Below are 24,145 nucleotides of genomic sequence, written 5' to 3'. Positions count from 1 at the left end.
CGGCTCGTTACCACCCGTCTTGCAAGGGGGGAGAGGGCTGCCTTGTGTAACGAAGAACTGCTCGCGGTGAAATGGAGAGACAAGCGTGACGTTTACATGCTCTCCTCCATTCACGCAGACACGACAATCCAAATTGAGCGAGCAAGCCGTGTCATTGAAAAGCCCCTCTCAGTCCACGACTATAATTTGCTCATGGGAGGGGTGGACTTCAATGACCAGATGTTGTCTCCGTATTTAGTTTCCCGCAGAACCAGACGCTGGTATAAGAAGGTGTCTGTATATTTGATTCAATTGGCTCTGTATAATAGTTTTGTTCTCTACAGTAAGGCTGGGAGAACACGATCCTTCCTCAAATTCCAGGAAGAGATCATCGAGAACCTCCTGTATCCAGAAGGTTCCGTGGCCCCATCCACCAGTGTAGTTAGCCGTCTACACGAGCGACATTTCCCCAATGTCGTTGCTGGTACCTCAACTCAACCGTCACCCCGAAAAAGATGTCGTGTCTGTAGCAGGAGTGGAATAAGGCGTGACACCCGCTATTTCTGTCCTGACTGTCCTGACCCCCCTGCCCTATGCTTAGGAGAGTGTTTCCGGAAGTACCACACACAGGTACACCTAGCATAGGGATCACATCTCACCAGGACAGGCACACAGGGCTATTAGGGCCCATTCACTCACAGCTGCTGCAAACGTCTCCTTTCACATGGGACAAAGTGCATAACGCACTTCGCCACATCTGTGGGCGATTTGCGCTTTGCACATTGACCCATGGGGAAGGAGAGGTTTGTTCTATAAAGGTAAAAAAAAAAAAAAAACACCAGTAAGCAAAAAGGTTAATGTTCAGTTCAAAAAGTTAAAGTTTATATGTTCTCTTCCAAAGTTAATAAAATTATTGTGTTGCGGCCTGGTTTTTTCTTTTTTTTTTTTACCTTCTAGGTGGACCAACCGATCGACTAGCTGCAGCACTGATGTGCATTCTGACAGAAGCATTGCGCTGCTGTCAGATTACACACAAGTCGGTGTATGCGGCGCTGCAAGACGAGATTTCTCCTCTTCAGGTGTTCCTATGCTTTGGCAAACACTTTGTATATATATAAAAAAAAAAAAAAATCCCGGCAATGATTTATTCATCCACATCGATTGATGTGAATGGAGAAATCTGGTTTGCCAGGGCATACGAGCTAAGTGGGTATGGATGTTGGGCGGAGCTCCTATGTCCTGGCAGACGCCTTTCCCCTCCTTTTTCTTTTTGGCAGAGATTTTTTCATCCACATTGATCGATGCGAATGAAGAAATCTGTGCCGTTCATTTTTTTCTTTCAGCCCAGAGGCTGAACGGAAAAAAAAAATCTCATTACCCGTATGCTCAATATAAGGAGAATAGCAGAAACTCCTAATGCTGGGCATACATGTAATGATTGCGGAGACCCTCAAATGCCAGGGCAGTACAAACACCCCACAAATAACACCATTTTGGAAAGAAGACACCCCAAGGTATTCGCTGAGGGGCATATTGAGTCCATGAAAGATTGAAATTTTTGTCCCAAGTTAGCGGAAAGGAAGACTTTGTGAGAAAAAAATCAAAAAAATCAATTTCCGCTAACTTGTGCCAAATTTTTTTTTTCTATGAACTCGCCATGCCCCTCATTGAATACCTTGGGGTGTCTTCTTTCCAAAATGGGGTCACATGTGGGGTATTTATACTGCCCTGGCATTTTAGGGGCCCCAAAGCGTGAGAAGAAGTCTGGTATCCAAATGTCTAAAAATGCCCTCCTAAATGGAATTTAGGCACTTTTGCCCACCTAGGCTGCAAAAAAGTGTCACACATGTGGTATCTCCGTATTCAGGAGAAGTTGGGGAATGTGTTTTGGGGTGTCATTTTACATATACCCATGCTGGGTGAGATAAATATCTTGGTCAAATGCCAACTTTGTATAAAAAAATGGGAAAAGTTGTCTTTTGCCAAGATATTTCTCTCACCCAGCATGGGTATATGTAAAATGACACCCCAAAACACATTCCCCAACTTCTCCTGAATACGGAGATACCACATGTGTGACACTTTTTTGCAGCCTAGGGCCCCTTTGCCCACCTAGGTTGCAAAAAAGTGTCACACATGTGGTATCTCCGTATTCAGGAGAAGTTGGGGAATGTGTTTTGGGGTGTCATTTTACATATGCCCATGCTGGGTGAGATAAATATCTTGGTCAAATGCCAACTTTGTATAAAAAAAGGGGAAAAGTTATCTTTTGCCAAGATATTTATCTCACCCAGCATGGGTATATGTAAAATGACACCCCAAAACACATTCCCCAACTTCACCTGAATACGGAGATACCACATGTGTGACACTTTTTTGCAGCCTAGGTGGGCAAAGGGGCCCACATTCCAAAGAGCACCTTTCGGATTTCACAAAATGCCCTGGCATTCTAGGGGCCCAAATGTGTGGTAAGGAGTTTGAAATCAAATTCTGTAAAAAATGACCGGTGAAATCCGAAAGGTGCTCTTTGGAATGTGGGCCCCTTTGCCCACCTAGGCTGCAAAAAAGTGTCACACATGTGGTATCTCCGTATTCAGAAGTTGGGGAATGTGTTTTGGGGTGTCATTTTACATATACCCATGCTGGGTGAGATAAATATCTTGGCAAAAGACAACTTTTCCCATTTTTTTATACAAAGTTGGCATTTGACCAAGATATTTATCTCACCCAGCATGGGTATATGTAAAATGACACCCCAAAACACATTCTCCAACTTCTCCTGAATACGGAGATACCACATGTGTGACACTTTTTTGCAGCCTAGGTGGGCAAAGGGGCCCACATTCCAAAGAGCACCTTTCGGATTTCACCGGCCATTTTTTACAGAATTTGATTTCAAACTCCTTACCACACATTTGGGCCCCTAGAATGCCAGGGCAGTATAACTACCCCACAAGTGACCCCATTTTGGAAAGAAGACACCCAAAGGTATTCGCTGATGGGCATAGTGAGTTCATAGAACTTTTTATTTTTTGTCACAAGTTATCGGAATATGAGACTTTGTAAGAAAAAATAAAAATAAAAAATCATCATTTTCCGCTAACTTGTGACAAAAAATAAAAAGTTCTATGTACTCACTATGCCCATCAGCGAATACCTTAGGGTGTCTACTTTCCGAAATGGGGTCATTTGTGGGGTGTTTGTACTGTCTGGGCATTGTAGGACCTCAGGAAACATGACAGGTGCTCAGAAAGTCAGAGCTGCTTCAAAAAGCGGAAATTCACATTTTTGTACCATAGTTTGTAAACGCTATAACTTTTACCCAAACCATTTTTTTTTTTACCCAAACATTTTTTTTTATCAAAGACATGTATAACAATAAATTTAGAGCAAAATTTATATATGGATGTCGTTTTTTTTGCTAAATTTTACAACTGAAAGTGAAAAATGTCATTTTTTTTGCAAAAAAAATCGTTAAATTTCGATTAATAACAAAAAAAGTAAAAATGTCAGCAGCAATGAAATACCACCAAATGAAAGCTCTATTAGTGAGAAGAAAAGGAGGTAAAATTCATTTGGGTGGTAAGTTGCATGACCGAGCAATAAACGGTTAAAGTAGTGTAGGTCAGAAGTGTAAAAAGTGGCCTGGTGTTTCAGGGTGTTTAAGCTATAGGGGCTGAGGTGGTTAAACATTGATATTTTTAATTTAACATATATATTGCTATATCACATTTTTAATAAGAGGAATTAATGAAATTGCTGGACCAATTGATGGGAGGATCATGAAATCAGCCATGGAATGCCCAGTGATCAGGAGCCGAAGACACTCCTTTGTGAGTCCAGAAGACTGGAAAGCAACAGTAGTCTCCCATTTGAAAGGCTGACCTTTCTCCCCTGGCAACTAGAGATGAGTGAATTTTGGGGGGGCGTGGTCTGCCAGGCATGTGAGCGGACGTGATCTCCGGAGCTCCTGCACTAACCCAAACTTTTATCTGCCTAACCCAGTAGATTATCGCTGCTACACCGGGGAACCAGCGCTCAGAGCATCGGCAGTACTGTCGGAATAGATTCCGCTACTTGCAGCAACTTTTCAGCGGCTGCCATGTCCAAACGGGGGACCGGGAAAGGAGCCGGCAAGGCCTCACAAGATGGCGCCGGGAGTGCCACGCCGCGGCATAGGGACCGAGTGGCGGATATGCTGCAGGAGGTAGCAGAGAGGCTGAGTCAATTTGCGCATACACCAGAGCTTCTCAGAGAGAGCTGCGGCTCCGGCACCGTGCACAATGAGTCCTCCTTGAATAGAGCGGGACGGGAGTCTGAGGGGGAAGGATCTGAGGAGGTGATGGGCCTGAAACAGCACCCTAACAGATTCGCAGCCATCCAGGATCAAGATGGAGCTGGGGATTCGGATGCAGCGTATTCAGATGTGGAAGAGCACACTATAAAAGACGTTCTCCAAGCCATTTCTAAGTGGGGCAAATCACTTACCACCCTGACTATGCAGGTAGGGGCTATCAAGGAGGACATTTCTATTGTTAGACACGATATCAGGAAGCTGGCAGATCGCACTACGTCCCTGGAAGATCGCATGGGTGATATGGAGGATGAGGTTCACCCGCTTAAAAGAGAAACAGCGGAACATTCTCGTAGGCTTGATATTATCTCTGCCAAACAAGACGACATGGAAAATCGCCTGAGGCGAAATAACGTGCGTTTAGTGGGTGTGCCTGAAAAGGTGGAGGGCCCAAATCCCACCGAGTATTTTGAAAAATGCCTCAAAGATCAGTTTGGAGAGGGCGTACTATCTCCTCTATTTGCCATAGAACGGGTGCACAGAGTTCCGTCTCGGCCATTGCCACCAGGGGCGCCACCAAGACCCGTCCTTATGAAAGTACTACACTACAGGGATAGGGACTCTATTTTACGCAAGGCCAGGGATATGCCTCATCTCTCCATAGATGGTCACAGAGTCTCGCTCTTTCCTGATTTCTCTATGGAGGTCCAGAAAAGGCGTGCCCGCTTCCTGGATGTAAAGCGACGACTGCGGGCACTTGGAGCATCGTACTCAATGCTGCATCCGGCGAAGCTCAGAATAGTGGCTCTTGGAACCACAAGCTTCTTTGAAGACCCGAAAGAGGCATCCAGGTGGCTAGATCGACATGAACAACAGCTTCGGGCGGAAGGGAACCAAGGCGATTGAGAGGTCCACTTGGAAGAAGGGACATTGCACCCTCTGGAGGGTGAATATGATCTGTGTAGTAATGCAGAGTTAAATCTTGCTGAGTGTTGTTATCCGTTTTACATGTTATATATGGCTTAGTAGGAGGTCCAGCTGATTATGTGCAATACTAGGCTGATAAGCAATACTACCAATGCCTATTTTTTTCAGTTATAATTGGGGTTAGTGCAGGAAGATACCCAGTTTTATACGTTCTAGTTACTTGACAGGTTGTGATTGTACCTGGCGTAATATAGAACCTCTTGATTTCGCCAGGTATCACGGGTTTGGGAGGCCAGCTCTGCTGATAGATTTTAGGTTTACCCACGGGCCTTAATATTAAGGTGTATTATTGGGGTCTGTCAGGAGGCTAGACTTCCAGGGTTAATTAGGTAATGAGGGAGGGGTTGTTCAGGGATGGGGCAGGAAGGGGGGAGTTGGGGAAGAGGGGTCCTAGGTCCATAGGTGCGATCCATGGGAGACAGTTACTGAAGAAATGTGATTTACAGTATCCGATACATGTGTGGGTTCTCATACTTGAATATGGCTAATCCAGTGAATTTCCTGAGTTGGAACGTTAGAGGGGTTAAGGATGCCATCAAAAGGAAGGCAGTAATGGAAATAGTAAAGTCATATAGTCCTGTAATCTGTTGTCTGCAGGAGACACATCTCCTTCCGGAGCAATCCCAATTGTTATCTCCTAGATGGGCGTCTCAATGTTATCATTCTACTTACTCCTCATATACAAGGGGGGTAAGTATTCTGATTCATAGGCAGCTGAGTTTTAGCTGTATAAACAAGAGGATTGATCCGAATGGGGGCTATGTCTTTTTATATGGAAAACTCTTTAATGTGCAATGTATTATCTGTGGGATATATATACCACCGCCATATTCCCCGACTGCCCTTAAAAAACTGATAGCCTTTTTGTCAGACTATCCTGATGTACCTGCACTGATTTTGGGGGACTTTAATAACGTGATCTGTACTGAATGGGATAGGCTGCTGACCTCTGAGGTTCAATCGAGGGGGCAACTTACACCATTTGGGAGACTTCTGGAGGAAGCATCGTTGTTGGATTTCTGGAGGCTGCGCAATCCCTCTGCGCGGCAGTATTCTTGCTGTTCTAGTACTTATCAGACACTGTCGAGAATAGATCTAGCACTGGGGAATGAAGCGATGGGGTGCCGTGTCTGTGACATTGAGTATCTACCTAGGAAAATTTCTGATCACTCCCCCATTTTGGTATCTGCTAATTTCCTCACCCCTTTGAACAGTGGGAGGCCATTGTGGAAGTTTAACCCGTTCTGGTTGTCAGTGATACCTACGGTTTCAAACATTGGGACGGCGTTGACAGAATTTTTTACCATTAATCTTACGGGAACCTCTTCATTGATAGTGTGGGATGCCATGAAGGCGTTTTTGCGGGGAGAAATGATTGCGGAGGTCAATAAAAAACGGAATGAGTCTCAAATAACAATTAGGAATTTAGAGAGCCTATTGGTGGATGCGGAAACCCAGTATGTCCGGCAGCCCACGGAATTGCACAGGGAACAGTGGCAGGAAGCTCAACATAAACTAAATGATAAGATTCTTCTCAGGGCAAAGAACAAACGTTTCTTCCAAAAACAATCATTTTATGAAGAAGGGGAACGAACAGGTAGACTGCTATCAATACTCTCCAAAGCGCAACAGCCCTCTGCATATGTCGCTGCTCTTTGCAATAATGAGGGGGCTGTTTGTACTGCTCAAGATAGGGTGGTGGAAATTATGCATGAATTTTATGCGTCCCTTTATGAGTCCAAAACCGATGCAGGGGAATCAGAAATTGCAGGTTTCTTAGATGAGATACAGCTTCCCACGTTAGGGGCTGATCAAGTGTCAGCCTTGGATGGACCCATTACAATTACAGAGCTGGAAATGGCCCTGAGTGAGATGTCAAATACCAAGGCCCCAGGGAGTGATGGACTACCTGCGGAAGTATTTAAAACATTTGCCCCTATTCTGCTTCCCCAGTTGTTAGAAGTGTTTAAGGAGGCGCAGCGCCAGTGTGGGATGCCTCTTAGCATGAATGAGGCGATTATAGTCGTCATCCCTAAGCAGGGCAAAGATCCTCTGCTAGCTGAATCCTATCGGCCTATTTCACTACTGCAGGTGGATGTGAAGCTATTAGCCAAAGTGTTAGCGATTAGGCTCAATACCGTGATCACGACACTAATACATACGGATCAGGCTGGATTCATGCCCAATATGTCGACGGCTGTTAATATCAGACACCTTTTCTTAAATATACAAGCGGGCCGGTTCCATAGGTTGAATGCGGCGGTCGCGTCTCTGGACGCGGCCAAGGCATTTGACAGTGTGGAATGGGGTTATCTGTGGGCCGTACTCAGGAGGATGGGCTTTGGGCCTGTCTTTATCCAATGGATTAAGCTTTTATATAAAGTCCCTACTGCTAAGATTAGGGTTAATGGGGCTCTTTCTCACTCTTTTCCATTACACAGGGGGACGAGACAGGGGTGCCCTCTATCACCCTTACTTTTTGCAATAGCAATTGAGCTGTTGGCAGCGGCACTGAGAGAAGCGCGTGAGGTTCAAGGTTTTAGATATGGGGAGGTAACTGAAAAGGTAGCCCTCTAAGCTGATGATATGCTTCTATTCCTTGATGACTGGAGCTCCTCCATTCCGGCAGCCATGAACATCATAAATGGGTTTAGTAGGCTATCGGGTCTATGTGTTAACTGGTCCAAGTCTGCACTTATGACGCTTTCGGCTGATGAGAGGCAAGGTCAATGTTCTACAGAGGGCTTGCAACTAGTCAGGTCCTTTAAATACCTTGGCGTTCAGGTCACCATTGATGTAGCGGACTATGAAAAGTTAAATTTGACGTTGTTACAGAGATTTCGACAGAAGGTGCAGACTTGGACCAAGTTACCACTTTCAGTAATTGGAAGAGTTAATCTTATAAAAATGATTTTGATGCCACAGCTCCTATACTTGCTACATAATGCACCTATCTGGGTTCCTGCCCGATTTTTTGTCACGGTTAATGCTGTATTCCGGGACCTCATCTGGAAGAGGGGAGTTCCACGTATTAAACTGGCCACACTGTGCAGACCAAAAGCGGATGGGGGGCTCGGGGTTCCGGATCCGTGGATTTTTTATTTAGCTGCCCAACTTCAACAATTGCGGGGATGGGGGATGGAGGATGGAATTACCACAGCAGAAAGAATAGTACGTCACTATGTTAAGGGCAAGAATCTAATGATGGCACTGGAAGGTGGATCACTGGATAGAATGGGAAGTGAAATCCCGCTACTTCGGGTGGTTCATAAAGTCTGGTGGAAAGGCAGGACAATAGCTGGGGTACAGGGTTACACCAGGTTTACCGCAATTTGGCCTAATCTTATGTATGCGGAACTGCACAAAGTGCCTGATGTTCAGGTCTGGGGACGGTACGGACTCACCTACATGCATCAGCTATATGAGGGGGATACTCTGAAAGACTATGCTCACTTACAAAGGGAATTTCAGCTCCCACATTCCCAATTTTACTTATACTTGCAGATACGGCACGCTATTCGCGCCCAGGATGCAGCGGGAGGGGTGGGGGGGGTTGCGCCGGCCTCCAGAAATCCGATTATTGATTTAGCAAGCTCTGGGGGATCTACCAGTGGGGTCATATTATTGCATTATAGCAGTCTTATGGAAAGGCAGATTAAAAAGCAACCTCTTCGGTTGTACGATAAGTGGCGGGAGGATATCGAAGACTTGTCAGAGGAGCAATGGCATACAGTCCTGGAGGGGTTCACAGATGTTGTGGTTGGTGAAACGCACAGAATGTCACAATTACTGTTGTTACACAGAGTTTATCGGACACCTGTCCTCTTGAGGAAAATGGGGTACAGGTCAGATGACATGTGTCCTAGATGTGGTGCACCCAATGCTACGCTGATACACCTTATGTGGAACTGCCCTAGGCTGAGGAGATATTGGGGGGGCATAATAGATCTAATACGAAAAGTGTTTGAGACAAGAGTGGAGGCAGATGCCAGATTATGTGTACTAGGCTGTACTGAGTCTGTACAACTAGCCGCTGAGCAGAAATTAGCGGTTATCCGCATAGTGTATCAAGCAAGAAAGGTGATTGCGTACCATTGGGTGGATCATGATCCTCCAGAGGTGGGGGAACTTGTTCGTAAGGTTCACACACTGTTGCAAATGGAAAAATTTGTATACCAGAAGAGGAATAATAGTAAAAAATATGAGAAGATTTGGGGAAGATGGAGGCAATACTACAATATTGTAGATTAATGCGGTTTAAGTAGATACTGGAATCCGAACCGCCCCGGCTTTATTTATGTTTTTAGAGGCCACACATGAGAGGCATGGATGTTATTGTTCACTGGGAGGGGATGAGGGGTGGGAGCTGTAATAGGGACTAGGGTATAGTCTTTTGGGATGAGAGGTGGTATATATGTTCTGTTACGCTGTCATGTAATGTACTGATGTATCCGAACTGTTGTCATATGTTATGTACTTAAGGATTATTTACCGGATGTCCAGCTGTAATGTAAAGCTATTGCATTTCAATAACAAACTATTTATGGAGAGGACTTTTGGAGATGTTCTACTTGGATCTAGGACGCTTGGGGAGGGGGAGGGGGAGGGGGAGGGGGGATTGCTTTGTTTGTCTCATAAAATGCTTTGAAAATCTCAATAAAAACAATCTAATTTAAAAAAAGAGATGAGTGAATTTTAAAAAAATTCGATTTGCCGTTTTGCCAAATTTGTTTGAAAGAATTTGCGAATTACGTAAAAAAAACTGCTATTTCTTGGCTGCAGAGAGCCTTTATAGTGGTGTAGAACACTGTGACTTGCAGTTACACACATATGGAGTCTGCTTTGGTAGCGAAATAATACTGTGAGTTCGTATGACATGCAGATGACAGGCGTCACTCTTAGAATCACTGCACACTTCACTTATTTGGGTAGTTACGGGGCCAAAATTGACCAAATAACTAAAGTATGAACACAGCCTTACAGGTCGATGTTAGCGCCAAGACACTCCGTGTGCTGTCCGCATCCGCTGCTCCTTTTTGTAGACCTGCAAAAATTATATATCATGTCCTATTCTTGTCCGTTTTGCTGACAAGAATAGGCATTTCTATAAAGGACCAACCGTGTTTTGCGGATCCGCAATTTGAGGACCGCAAAACACGGCACGTTTGTGTGAACAAGCCCTTTATCTGAAGATATGCTAACAAATCAGAGGCCTTTGGCTAAAACTTCTCAAAGGGGTATTCCGGTAGGTGAAAGTTATCCTGCTCTATCCATTTCTATGGAAATTTCGGAGATAGGCGAGTACAGTGCTTGGCTATCTCCGGAACACCCACAGAAATGAATGGAGCGGCCGTGCGCTTGTGCGACCGGCCGTGCAGGTCATTTCAGGGGAGCAGCAGGGGGCTTGCCGGGGGTACAGGGCCCTGTTCTTGTGATTGGTGGGGGTCCCACTGGTAGTACCCCCACCAACCTGATCTGATAACTTTTTCCTACCGCAATACCCTTTTAAAGGTATATAACTAAATTAGTACATACTGTATATCAACTAATGATTTAATACCTTGTGCAATCAATCTCTAAAAGGAGATGTTAGGATTAATATGCCTAATGTAGTTGTATATCTGATAATTCCAGTCTGGCTCAACATCTTCCTCCTTGAGTCAGCCTCTACACATTAAAGTGGTTTTCTGGGAGTTTTATACTGATGTCCTATCCTCTGGATAGGTCATCAATATCTGATCAATGGTGGTCTGACATCCGGGACCCTCGCTGATCAGCTGTTTGAGAATGCAACAGACCTTCTCACAGTTTACCAATCAGAGCGCTGTATAGAGCTGCGCCTAGGCCATGTGACCAATCAATGTGATGTTACATGGCCTAGGGAAAGCTGAGAGAAAGCTGTGGCACTACTGCCTTCTCAAACAGATGATCGGCGGGGGTCCCGGGTGTAGTGATGAACGAAGAGCCAAAAAAAGTCGCAGTTTAAGCGATTGCGCAAAAATGTGCGACTTTTTCACTCCATTATTCTGACTTGAGCTAATGATAAATCTGGCCCTTTATCTCTAGACCTCCATACATTTCCATGGAATTAAGTGATTTGCTTGTGTGAAGATTAGTGCTTATCTTATTAAACAATACCACAATGGCCCAGTTGACCCAACATCTGGTATTAGCATAATTGAATTGGATAAAAAAATAGATGTTCCTATCACCTCACAGCCTCCCAGATTCAGCTGATTCTGTTGACTCTTGGTTTCTCCATCTGGGACGCTGGTCTGGGGCTTGTATCCTGAAAGCTTCTTGCCTTAACTATCAGCCTGGCGTCCACCGGCATGCCACGCAGATAGGAAGACTGTTGTAACCTTCTCTGTGTGGTTGGTGATTGAACCTGCTTGGTCGCTGCATCATAAATTTTGGTGATGCTATGGCTGCTGTGTGTTTAATCCATAAAGTCGAGTTCCTATAGAAGCACAGAAAAGCATAGTAAATATGTGGTTGGAAACCAACTGTTTCAGATTGATAGACAAAACCTGCGGGGTAAAATATCTGCCCATTAACGGCATATCCATATCAAAAACGTCACATCCGAAAAGAGCGGAGCAGCCCAACGTCGGGCACTTCCCCCTTTCCTGGCTGTGTGTGACAGGGTCCCTTTCTTGGAAATTTTGGACATTTTACTGCAGATTTTGCTGACATTCCACAGTGGATTTCAGTGCAGATTTACCAAAGGTCTAACCCTACGCATTGCAAACGGTGAAATATACAGTGGAAATCTGTAGCATAAATTGAACCAATCAGATTCTATCTTTTATTTTGGACAGCCCCTTTGGAAAATGAAATGAGGAATCTGATTGGTTGCTATGGGCAACTAAGCCAGTTCTACTTTACACCAGTTTGATAAATGACCCCCTTAATTCTTCTCTGTACCAATCCTGATTCCTATTCGTTTTGAATGTGTACTCTTTGTGGAAGCTTCCATGCTGATTTTTTTTAGATGAGGTATTGGTCATTTCAAAGACAATGTATAAGAAACTGGTTATACTAAAATCTTGTTAATGTGATAGTTTGGTCGATCGCTACTTATTGGCACCAAAAGAAAAGTCCACTGGAATCTATGTAAATTCAGATGTAGCAAATGGACTTGAGGGCATGGGTGTGCATATTACACCTCAAATCTGTCATTACACTCCCTAACTTACTATTGTTAGGGCAGCTTTTAAATGCCATAGTGATTAGGGGCCTTTCTAGTAACAAGTATATTGTAGAGTCTCCAGTCAGTCAAGAAAGGGTTAATACTTGGGACCACTGTGGCTGTCTTCACAGTTAAAGTGCATGAGGTAGGTATCAATAATAAGCCCCTGTAGTAACTATGGCAACCGTGCTGCTGATGTCATAGATGCACAGGTCTATGACATAAAGAACCCACAGATGAAGGTTCCATAACAGGAGGACAAACGGCCATTTGCAGAGCAATGCTTGATGTGTCTGGAGACCTGGAGCTTCACCATCTGTAGAGGGAGGAAGGGGACGCCCGCCTAACCAGCCAGATCAAGTCCAAAAAGTTGAGAGGTATGCTGACATGTGAATTAGGCTTAAAGGGGCTGTCTCACTTCAGCAAGTGGCATTTCTTATGTAGAGAAAGTAAATACAAGGCACTTACTAATGTAGTGTGATTCACCATATTACCTCCTTTGCTGGCTAGATTCATTTTTCCATTACATTATACACTGCTAGTTTCCATGGTCACGACCACCCTACAATCCATCAGTGGTGGTGGTCGTGCTCGCACACTATAGGAAAAAGCACTAGCCTATGTTAGGTCTCACGGAACCAACCACCAAATATGTAGGTCAGCACTTTTTCCTATAGTGTGCAAGCACGGCCACCAATGATGGATTTCAGGGTGGTCATAACCATGGAAAAGAGCAGTGTATAATGTGAAATGTGGAAAAATGAGTCCAGCCAAACGAAGCAATATGGATAATGACAATAAATTAGTAAGTGGTTTGTACTAACTTCCTCTACATAATAAATGCTATTTGCTGAAGTGAGACAACCCCTTTAAGATGACCGTGGTCAGGCCGGGAAATACAAAGAAAAAAGTATACTATTAGACTCTGCCATAGGTGCTATTACACTTCTGCACATGTCTGACCTGGAGGCCTTTGTTAATGGCACTACACAATTTTGTTGCAACATGCTGACATAGGAAGCCCCTTTCGTCTCTTAAACTCCTTAGATGCTACGGTTGCTATTGTTTGCAGCATCCAAGGCATTAAACAGCCAGGCCTGGAGCCTGGTTTTCAGTCAAAACTGGCCTCCCACAGCGACCACACAGGAACAACTTCTGCTATTATGTCAATTGGCTGGAACTACATAGTTCCCATGATGTATTAAAATGTCACAGGGTGAGAAGGGGTTAACAAGTTATGGTAAGGTCTAGTTCACACTAACTTTTTTTTTTGCGAGTGTATGGGCCATTTTTTTGTGTTCCGTATACGGTCCGTATACGGAACCATTTATTTCAATGGCTCAGCATTAAAAACGGAATGTGTTCTGTAAGCATTCCGTTTCCGTATTTCCGTTTTTCCGTTCCTTTCAAAGATAGAACATGTCCTATATTTGGCCACAAATCACGTTCTGTGGCTCCATTCAAGTCAATGGGTCCGCAAAAAAAACGGAACACATACGGAAATGCATCCGTATGTCTTCCGTATCGGTTCCGTTTTTGCTGAACCATCTATTGAAAATGTTATGCCCAGCCCAATTTTTTCTATGTAATTACTGTATACTGTACATGGCATACGGAAAAACGGAACGTAAAAACGGAAAGGAAACGGAAACACAACGGAACTCAAAAATGGAACCACGGATCCGTGAAAAACGGACCGCAAAAAACTATAAGGCCCCTTTCACACGAGCGAGTTTTCCACGCGGGTGCAATGCGTGACGTGAACGCATAGCACCTGCACTGAATCCTGACCCATTCATTTCAATGGGTCTGTGTACATGAGCAATGTTTTTCACGCATCAGTTCTGCGTTGCGTGAAAATCGCAGCATGTTCTATATTCTGCGTTTTTCACGCAGCCCTGGCCCCATAGAAGTGAATGGGTCTTCAGTGAAAAACGCATTGCATCCGCAAGCAAGTGCGGGTACGATGCGTTTTTCACTGATTGTTGCTAAGAGATGTTGTTTGCAAACCTTCAGTTTTTTATCACGTGCGTGAAAAACGCATCAAAACGCATTGCACCCGCGCGGAAAAAACTGAACAACTGAACGCAATCGCAGACAAAACTGAGTGAACTTGCTTGCAAAATGGTGCGAGTTTCACTGAACGCACCCTGATCGCTTCCGGACCTAATCTGTCACGCTCGTGTGAAAGAGGTCTAAGGCTGGGTTCACACGAGCGTGTCCGGATTAGTTCCGGATGCGTCCCGGTGTGTTGCGGCAAACCCGCGCGAGTAGGAATGCAATTGCAGTCAGTTTTGACTGCGATTGCGTTCCGATGTTCAGTTTTTATCGCGCGGGTGCAATGTGTTTTGCACGCGCGTGATAAAAAACCGACTGTGTTACCCAGACCCGAACTTCTTCACAGAAGTTCAGGTTTGGGTTCGGTGTTGTGTAGATGTTATTTTTTTCCCTTATAACATGGTTATAAGGGAAAATAATAGCATTCTGAATACAGAATGCTTAGTAGGTGATCAATTGAGGGTTAAAAAAATAAAGAAAAATTAACTCACCTTCTCCTCTTGTTCGCGTAGTTCTCCCGGTCTTTAGTTCTTTAAAAGATGAACTATGGGCTAAAGGACCTTTGGTGACGTCAGATCACATGCTCCAATCAAATGTTCCATCACCGCGGTGATGTACCATGTGATTGGAGCATGTGATCTGACGTCACCAAAGGTCCTTTAGCTGATAGTTCATCTTTTGAGAAGTAAAGAAGAGACAGGGAGCTACGCGAACAAGAGGAGAAGATGAGTTAATTTTTTTTATTTTTTTTAACCCTCAATTGATCACCTACTAAGCATTCTGTTTTCAGAATGCTATTATTTTCCCTTATAACCATGTTATAAGGTTAAATAATACAGTTTATAGACTGTCACCTAGCAACCATGCGTGAAAATCGCACCGCATCCGCACTTGCTTGCGGATGCTTGCGATTTTCACGCAACCCCATTCACTACTATGGGGCCTGCGTTGCGTGAAAAACGCAGAATATAGAGCATGCTGCGATTTTCACGCAACGCATAAGTGATGCGTGAAAATCATCGCTCATCTGAACAGCCCCATTGAAATGAATGGGTCGGGATTCAGTGCGGGTGCAATGCGTTCACCTACCGCATTGCACCCGTGCGGAAATCTCGCCCGTGTGAACGCAGCCTAAGGCCTCTTTCACACGAGCGTGACGGATTAGGTCTGGATGCGCTCAGGGTGCGTTCAGTGAAACTCGCACTACTTTGCAAGCAAGTTCAGTCAGTTTTGTCTGCGATTGCGTTCAGTTGTTCAGTTTTTTTCGCGCGGGTGCAATGCGTTTTGATGCGTTTTTCACGCACGTGATAAAAAACTGAAGGTTTACAAACAACATCTCTTAGCAACCATCAGTGAAAAACGCATCGCACCCGCATTTGCTTGCGGATGCAATGCGTTTTTCACGCAGCCCCATTCACTTCTATGGGGCCAGGGCTGCGTGAAAAACGCAGAATATAGAACATGCTGCGATTTTCACGCAACGCAGAACTGATGCGTAAAAAACAAAGCTCATGTACACAGCCCCATTGAAATGAATGGGTCAGGATTCAGTGCGCGTGCTATGCGTTCACGTCACGCATTGCACCCGCGCGGAAAACTCGCTCGTGTGAAAGGGGCCTAAAAGCCATACGTTCGTGTGAACTAGGCCTAAGGCTGTATTCACACCTGTGTTGTGTTTTCTGTCATTAGAAAAGGTAACCAGTACATTGCTGCCACCTAGTGGAGGTGTGAAATACATTTTAGTTACAAAGGAAAAAACTGCCCCATTTCCACACTGGAGAAATGCATCTACTGTAGCTACTAATTAGTGGAAATTACACAAGGCTATTGAGCCTTTCAGTGCAATCTTTTCAGGGAGCTCATCCCTAACATGCTGAACCGACATGTCTGAATTCTGTTACCGTACAATCCTAAACGCTCTGAGCTCTATAAAACCTCATTCACACCTCAGTGTTCCACGTGTGTGCGCTGTACATGTTCTCCACGGACAGCTCACGTCCTCATTCATTTTAATGTGTGTATTCACACATCAGAGTTTTAGCACGGTCCGTGGGTCTGTGTTTTCAGCACGGATAAATGCTCTACTTTGTCCGTGTTTACGGATCCATCATGCCCATTATAGTCTATGTATCTGTGAAAACCACGAATGCGACACGGATCCAACAGGGTTTCAGGGATCATTAGGAAGAGATGCTTTGAAAATTATTTTTCAGCTGTGCAGTGTCAGTGAAACACGGATGACATACGGACAGCAAAATATGCACACACGGACCACACATGGATCCTTCACAGATATCTTCATGGAGGCATCACTGACCTCCTTTTCACAGATTTAAGCACGGATGTGTAAATGAGGCTTAAGGCACACTGTCAGTTTTTCGTGGCCATTTTCCAACCATTTGTGCATCCATTTTTTGTCTGTCTGTCCGTTTTTAATGCCCGTTTTGCATCTGTTATTCACGGCTGTTAAAAATGGCTTTTTTCTTTTAAACAAAGATCCCAACCCCTGCAGTGCCCTCAGTGTACATAATACCCCCCAGCAGTAATAATGTTCCCCATAGTGGCCCCCGGCAGTAATAATATCCCCCATAGTGCCCCCCGGCAGAAATAATGTCTCCCATAGTGGCCATTAGCAGTACTAATGTTCCCCATGGTGGCCCATAATGTTTGCCATAGTGACCCCTGCAGTAATAATGCCCCATAGTGGCTCCCTGCTGTAATGTTTCATTTCAGCAAAAAAAAGAAGAAAAAATATATATACTCACCTCATCCTCTTGATCCTCTATTGAATGAAAAGGACCTGCCAAAGGACCGGCGCTCAGCGTGATGACGTCATCGCACGCTCCCAGCGCGACAGAACCTCTTTAATCAAAAGAGGAGTTACTGTCTCTTTGTGTGCAAGTGGATGAGGTGAGTATCACAAAATATGCAATGGGCGGCCGCGCCACAGGGCCCTCTATGTCGCGTCCCAGGTGTAGGAACGGCCGAGTGGTATAGGGTGGCCTAAAATGTCCCTTTATGTGATGTGTGAGTGTCACGGTGCTCCTACCTGTATACGGCTGGACCAAAGGCATTGGCTACAAAGCAAACAAATAGGGGGAATAGTTGAGGGATAAAAGAATAACTTGAGTCCAGATCTTGAGATGCAGTTCCAACTTTGCCTTGGTCCCAGCAGGCTTTAGCATTAAGACTCTGGCAGGCAAACTCATCACTGCTACATTTGTTGCTCTCTGGCTCTGCTGTACTATCAGGCTGGCTGTATAACTTTGCTTCTTCTTTATGCTGCACAACACTTAGTAGTCTGACTCTATGTTTGGCAAAGAAATACTCCTCCTGGCTCCTGAGGCTTCAAGCTTTGGCCTCCATGTCCAGCAGAGCTAAGGATGCTCTGGATGGCTTAGCTTGGGCATGTTCAGGAGAGACGTGCCCAGCACACCCTCCCTTGGCAGGGGGTAAGCTGGAACTGACTCTCACTAATCCCCACCCTTCCTGCAGGAAGTGGGACTGGCCCACTCCTCCACCGAGGTGGAATAGAATGGAATGGAAAGCTCCATTCTACCTAACTATAGCTCTGCCGTATTTGATGCCACCTGCTGGTAAACCAGGCAAATTGCATTTAAACACAACAGTTGCAAATATTAGAAATGCACAGTGTAGTGGACCTGAAATAAATACACAAGATGACATGATATTAGCACATTAGAGATAGTAGCGGCGTGAAGAAGTGGTAATGCCACTCTGGGGCGTTACATATACACTGCTCGTTACCATGGTTATGACCACCCTGTAATCCTCTCTGGTGACCAGAACTGTGGAAACTCACATAGGCTGGTGCTTTCTCCTATAGTGTGCAAGCAGGGCCACCACTGATGGTTTACAGGGTGGTCGTAACCATGGGAAAAAGCAGTGTATAATGTGATGGAAAATTGAATCCAGACAGCAAAGGAATTGAAGTTGAATAGGTCTCGATTCGTCATGGCCACCGCACGGACATTGCCCGTGCATTAGGGACCGCAAATTGCAGTCCCCAATGCACGGAACAACCGCACAACGGCCGTGTGCATGAGGCCTAAGGCTGAGTTCACATGTATTTTAAGCATCTGTTATGCACATGTTGCCTTCGTTTTAGCCATTTCCGTTATTTTAGACTTAAAAAAATGTAGGAATTTTTTCCCTCTAAAATAACGGATCCCAGACGGAAATGGCTAAAAAGGATGCAACACGTGTATAACTGAGCATAACGGATGCTTAAAATACAGAAGAACGGAAAGCTAAACGGTGATGTGAACCTGGCCTAACAGGCACTCCAGCACTAAGATCCCGTTGGAGATTGCCACTACTTAAAAAAAAAGTTAAAATTATTGGATTTCATTCACACTTGACATAAGTGCAGGAATTCATCAAGATTAGTATTTGAAAAGAAAAAGTGATCAGGAAGGTAATGTCCCCTTTAACTCTGATGTTGACATCACCATGGCAACTGCAGTAAACAGCTGTTGGTCGGCTTGAATCTAAAAATCATCAGTTGGCTCCTTGGGAGATGAAACTGATTTTATGGTTAGTGATGAATTTCGGAGACACCCGGAGGAGCTGCTTTTATGCCCACTGCTCACGGTGGGATTTCTGGGGTAAGATACTGAGATATATCTAAGGCCTCTTTCACACGACCGTTGTGTGCACCCGTGGCCGTTGTGCCGTTTTCCGTTTTTTTTCGCGGACCCCATGACTTTCAATGGGTCCGTGGAAAAAACGGAAAATCATCCGTTTTGCAGCCGCATCCGAGATCCGTGTTTCCTGGCCGTGAAAAAAATATGACCTGTCCTATTTTTTTCACGGCCAACGGTTCACGGACCCATTCAAGTCAATGGGTCCGTGAAAGAACACGGATGCACACAAGATTGGCATCCGTGTCCGTGATCCGTGGCCGTAGGTTACTTTTTATACAGACGGATCCGAAGATCCGTCTGCATAAAAGCTTTTTCATAGCTGAGTTTTCACTTCGTGAAAACTCAGAACCGACAGTATATTCTAACACAGAAGCGTTCCCATGGTGATGGGGACGCTTCTAGTTAGAATACACTACAAACTGTGTACAAGACTGCCCCCTGCTGCCTGGCAGCACCCGATCTCTTACAGGGGGCCGTGATCAGCACAATTAACCCCTTCAGGTGCGGCACCTGAAGGGGTTAATTGTACTATAATATCCCCCTGTAAGAGATCAGGGCTGCCAGGCAGCAGGGGGCAGACCCTCCCCCCCTCCCCAGTTTGAATATCATTGGTGGCCAGTGCGGGCCCCCCCCTCTATTGTAATAATAGGTTGGTGGCCATCATTGGTGGCAGCGGAGTTCCGATCGGAGTCCCAGTTTAATCGCTGGGGCTCCGATCGGTAACCATGGCAACCAGGACGATACTACAGTCCTGGTTGCCATGGTTACTTAGCAATAGTACAATAGTAGAAGATTCATACTTACCTGCTGGTGGCTGCTGCGATGTTCGTGTCCGGCCGGGAGCTCCACCTACTGGTAAGTGACAGGGTCTGTGCGGCGCATTGCTAAATGAACTGTCACTTACCAGTAGGAGGAGCTCCCGGCCGGACACGAACATCGCAGCTCCCAGGTAAGTATGAATCTTTTACTATTGTACTATTGCTAGTAACCCGCTGCCACCAATGATCGGGGGGGGGGGGGGAGATGGGAGGCCGCACACTGGCCACCAATGTTGTTAATGCTATAGAGGGAGGGGGGGCCGATGGGGGGCGCACACTGTGCCACCAACGATTTATTACAATAGAGGGAGGAAGGGGGGGGCGGCGCACACTGTGACACCAACGATTTATTACAATGGAGGGAGGAAGGGGGGGGGGGCGCACACTGTGCCACCAACGATTTATTACAATAGAGGGAGGAAGGGGGGGGGGCGCACACTGTGCCACCAACGAATTATTACAATGGAGGGAGGAAGGGGGGGGGCCGCACTGGCCACCAATGATATTCAAACTGGGGAGGGGGGGGTCTGCCCCCTGCTGCCTGGCAGCCCTGATCTCTTACAGGGGGATATAATAGTACAATTAACCCCTTCAGGTGGGGCACCTGAGGGGTTAATTGTGCTGATCACGGCCCCCTGTAAGAGATCGGATACTGCTAGGCAGCAGGGGGCAGTCATGTACACAGTTTGTAGTATATTCTAACTAGAAGCGTCCCCATCACCATGGGAACGCCTCTGTGTTAGAATATACTGTCGGAAATGAGGTTTCACGATCTAACTCATATCCGACAGTATATTCTAACATAGAGGCGTTCCCATGGTGATGGGGACGCTTCAAGTTAAAATATACCATCGGATTGGAGAAAACTCCGATCCGATGGTATAAAAGGGACTCCAGACTTTACATTGAAAGTCAATGGGGACGGATCCGTTTGAAATGGCACCATATTGTGTCAACGTCTAACGGATCCGTCCCTATTGACTTGCATTGTAATTCAGGACAGATACGTTTGGCTCCGCACGGCCAGGCGGACACCAAAACGACTTATTTTTCATGTCCGAGGATCCTCCAAAAATCAAGGAAGACCCACGGGCGAAAAAACGGTCACGGATCACGGAAAAACGGGACCCCGTTTTGCGGACCGTGAAAATATACTGTCGTGTGCAATAAGCCTAACTGTTATATTCAGGTGCGGGATATCTCCGTATAAAACTGGTGTGTTTTTAGTAAGCTACAATAAATACAATAAAACAGGGAAAGATGTTTAGCGTTTTCCCTAAATTTGAACGGTTTATTATGTGTCTAGGGAAAATAGGACTTTTGGTCAGGTCTACAACACTTGTGGTGAAGTTACCTAAAGAACGGTGAAGTATAAAGAATGGCAGACACTGCAGATGATTGCATTTGGCCCTTATTAGCACAGTCAGTGTTTGGTCAGTGATTTCCATTAATGATTTTGAGCCAAAACCAAGTGCGGGTCCAAAACACAGAACAGGCGCAGATCTTTCTCTTCTACCTTATGTCTGTGTAGGATCCACTCCTGGTTTTGGCTCACAATCACTGATGGAAATCACTGACCAAACACTGACTGTGTGAATGAAGACTTAAAATGTGAAAATTCTTGGCGTCTTTAAACTCATCTCATGTAGTTGCCTGTAAGTTAGGTTCTTCATATGCATTGCGGCTTTAGGCCTCATGCACGCGACCTTTGTTATAGGCATTTATATTGCCGATGCCCGTTCCGCAAATTGCGTAAGGCAACATGGGCGGCTTCCGTTTTTTGCGGATCCGCGGTTTGAAGACCGCAAAAAACGGCACGGTCGTGTGCATGAGGCCTTAGCTTGTGAAACCAGCTTTTTTAGATTGAACCCTTAAATGCAAATCTTGCTCTATTACTACAGGCACAGTCATATAAATATCGGAAAAACCCTCCCAAAAAGGGTAATTTTTTATTCAGATAGTTGGTTGGGCTGGTATGAGTTAATTTGCATTCTCCCCTCCAAGCCTTAGGGTGCCTGTACACAGGTGTAGGGTAAGGTGCAGAAAATCAGCACAAATTTCTGTATGGATTTCTGTGCGCTTCTGCAACAAAAAACCGCATGAGCAGAGCGGGCGCGATATCCGCCAGATGCCTTCTGTTTTAAACGGCAGGCACCTGGGACTAATGTAATCGTAATGACCAAGAATAAAAATAATAGGTCAGTTTTAATGCATAGGAAACGGTGTTAAAAAAAACTAATATAAATGTTGCAGAATTGTTTATTTTTTTATAATTCCACCCCATTTGAAATTTGTTTCCGTTTCCCATTCACATTGTATGCAACTATAAATGGCGCCATTAGAAGTACATCTTGTACTGCAAAAGAGCTATGAAGCCCCACAGTTAATTGCTATGCCCCTGGAATGTACATTACATATAAAGATTCTGCAAGCAGCTACATTCGGTCAGGGAGCTGTCAGAATGGCTAGAGCTGCTGCACAGATTTAGGGGCTCATTTACTATACTGAAATACTCCTAAATTAGGCTTATTTCAGGCGCAGATGGCGGGTCAATGCTTAGTTGCTGTTTTAGGCGTAGAAAGTGGATGCGCTGAAGTTATGCAGAGGCATGCGCCTCTTCATAACTTCGGAGGATACCCCGCTAGCTACAGGCTTTTATTATGACCGGCGTCTAAAACACCGGTCCCAATAAATGTGCCCCTTAATTTCAACAGAACTTAAAGAGAACCTGTCACCTCACCACCTGGTGGCCAGGACTGTGGGAGTGCACATAGGCCAGTGCCTTTTCCTATATTGTGTAAGCACGACCACCGCTGCTGGATTACAGGGTGGTCGTAACCATGGAAATGAGCAGTGTACAATGTGACTGAAAAATGAATCAAGACAGCAAAGGAGGCAATATGGACAATAATAATACATTAGTAATGGCCTTGTATTAAATTTCTCTACATGATAAATGCCATTTGCTGAAGTGAGACAAGTGTTTTTGCCCAAAGAAAATTTTGTCCTCCTTTTTGTTATTTTTTTTATTTAGTTTTGTTTGGATGAATCAATATAAAAGTGTTTTTGTGCTTCAGGGTATTAAACATTGATATTTCTAATTTAACATATATATTGCTATATCACATTTTTAATAAGAGGAATTAATGAAATTGCTGGACCATTTGATGGGAGGATCATGAAACCAGCCATGGAATGCCCAGTGTATAGGAGTCGAAGACACTCCTTTGTGAGTCCAGAAGACTGGAAAGCAACAAAATAGTCTCCCATTTGAAAGGCTGACCTTTCTCCCCTGGCAACTAGAGATGAGTGAATTTTTCAAAAATTCGATTTGCCGTTTCGCCACATTTGTTTAAAAATAATTGCGAATTACGTAAAAAAAACCTGCTATTTCTTGGCTGCAGAGAGCCTTTATAGTGGTGTAGAACACTGTGCCTTGCAGTTACACACATATGGAGTCTGCTTTGGTAGTGAAAAAATACTGTGAGTTCGTATGACATGCAGATGACAGGCGTCACTCTTAGAATCACTGCACACTTCACTTATTTGGGCAGTTACGGGGCCAAAACTGACCAAATAACTCAAGTATGAACTCAGCCTTACAGGTCGATGTGCTGTCCGCATCCGTTGCTCCGTTCCGTAGACCTGCAAAAATGATACATCATGTCCTATTCTTGTCCGTTTTGCTGACAAGAATAGGCATTTCTATAAAGGACCAACCGTGTTTTGCGGATCCGCAATTTGAGGACCGCAAAACACGGCACGTTTGTGTGAACAAGTCCTTTATCTGAAGATATGCTAACAAATCAGAGGCCTTTGGCTAAAACTTCTCAAAGGTGTATTCCGGTAGGTGAAAGTTATCCTGCTCTATCCATTTCTATGGAAGTTCCGGAGATAGGCGAGTACAGTGCTTGGCTATCTCCGGAACACCCACAGAAATGAATGGAGTGGCCGTGCGCTTGTGCGACCGGCCACGCAGGTCATTTCAGGGGAGCAGCAGGGGGCTTGCCGGGGGTACAGGGCACTGTTCTTGTGATTGGTGGGGGTCCCACTGGTAGTACCCCCACCAACCTGATCTGATAACTTTTTTCTACCGCAATACCCTTTTAAAGGTATATAACTAAATTAGTACATACTGTATATCAACTAA

Source organism: Bufo bufo, chromosome 5 (assembly GCF_905171765.1).
Source record: "Bufo bufo chromosome 5, aBufBuf1.1, whole genome shotgun sequence".
NCBI lineage: Eukaryota > Metazoa > Chordata > Amphibia > Anura > Bufonidae > Bufo > Bufo bufo.
Note: the sequence above shows the minus strand (reverse complement) of the source record.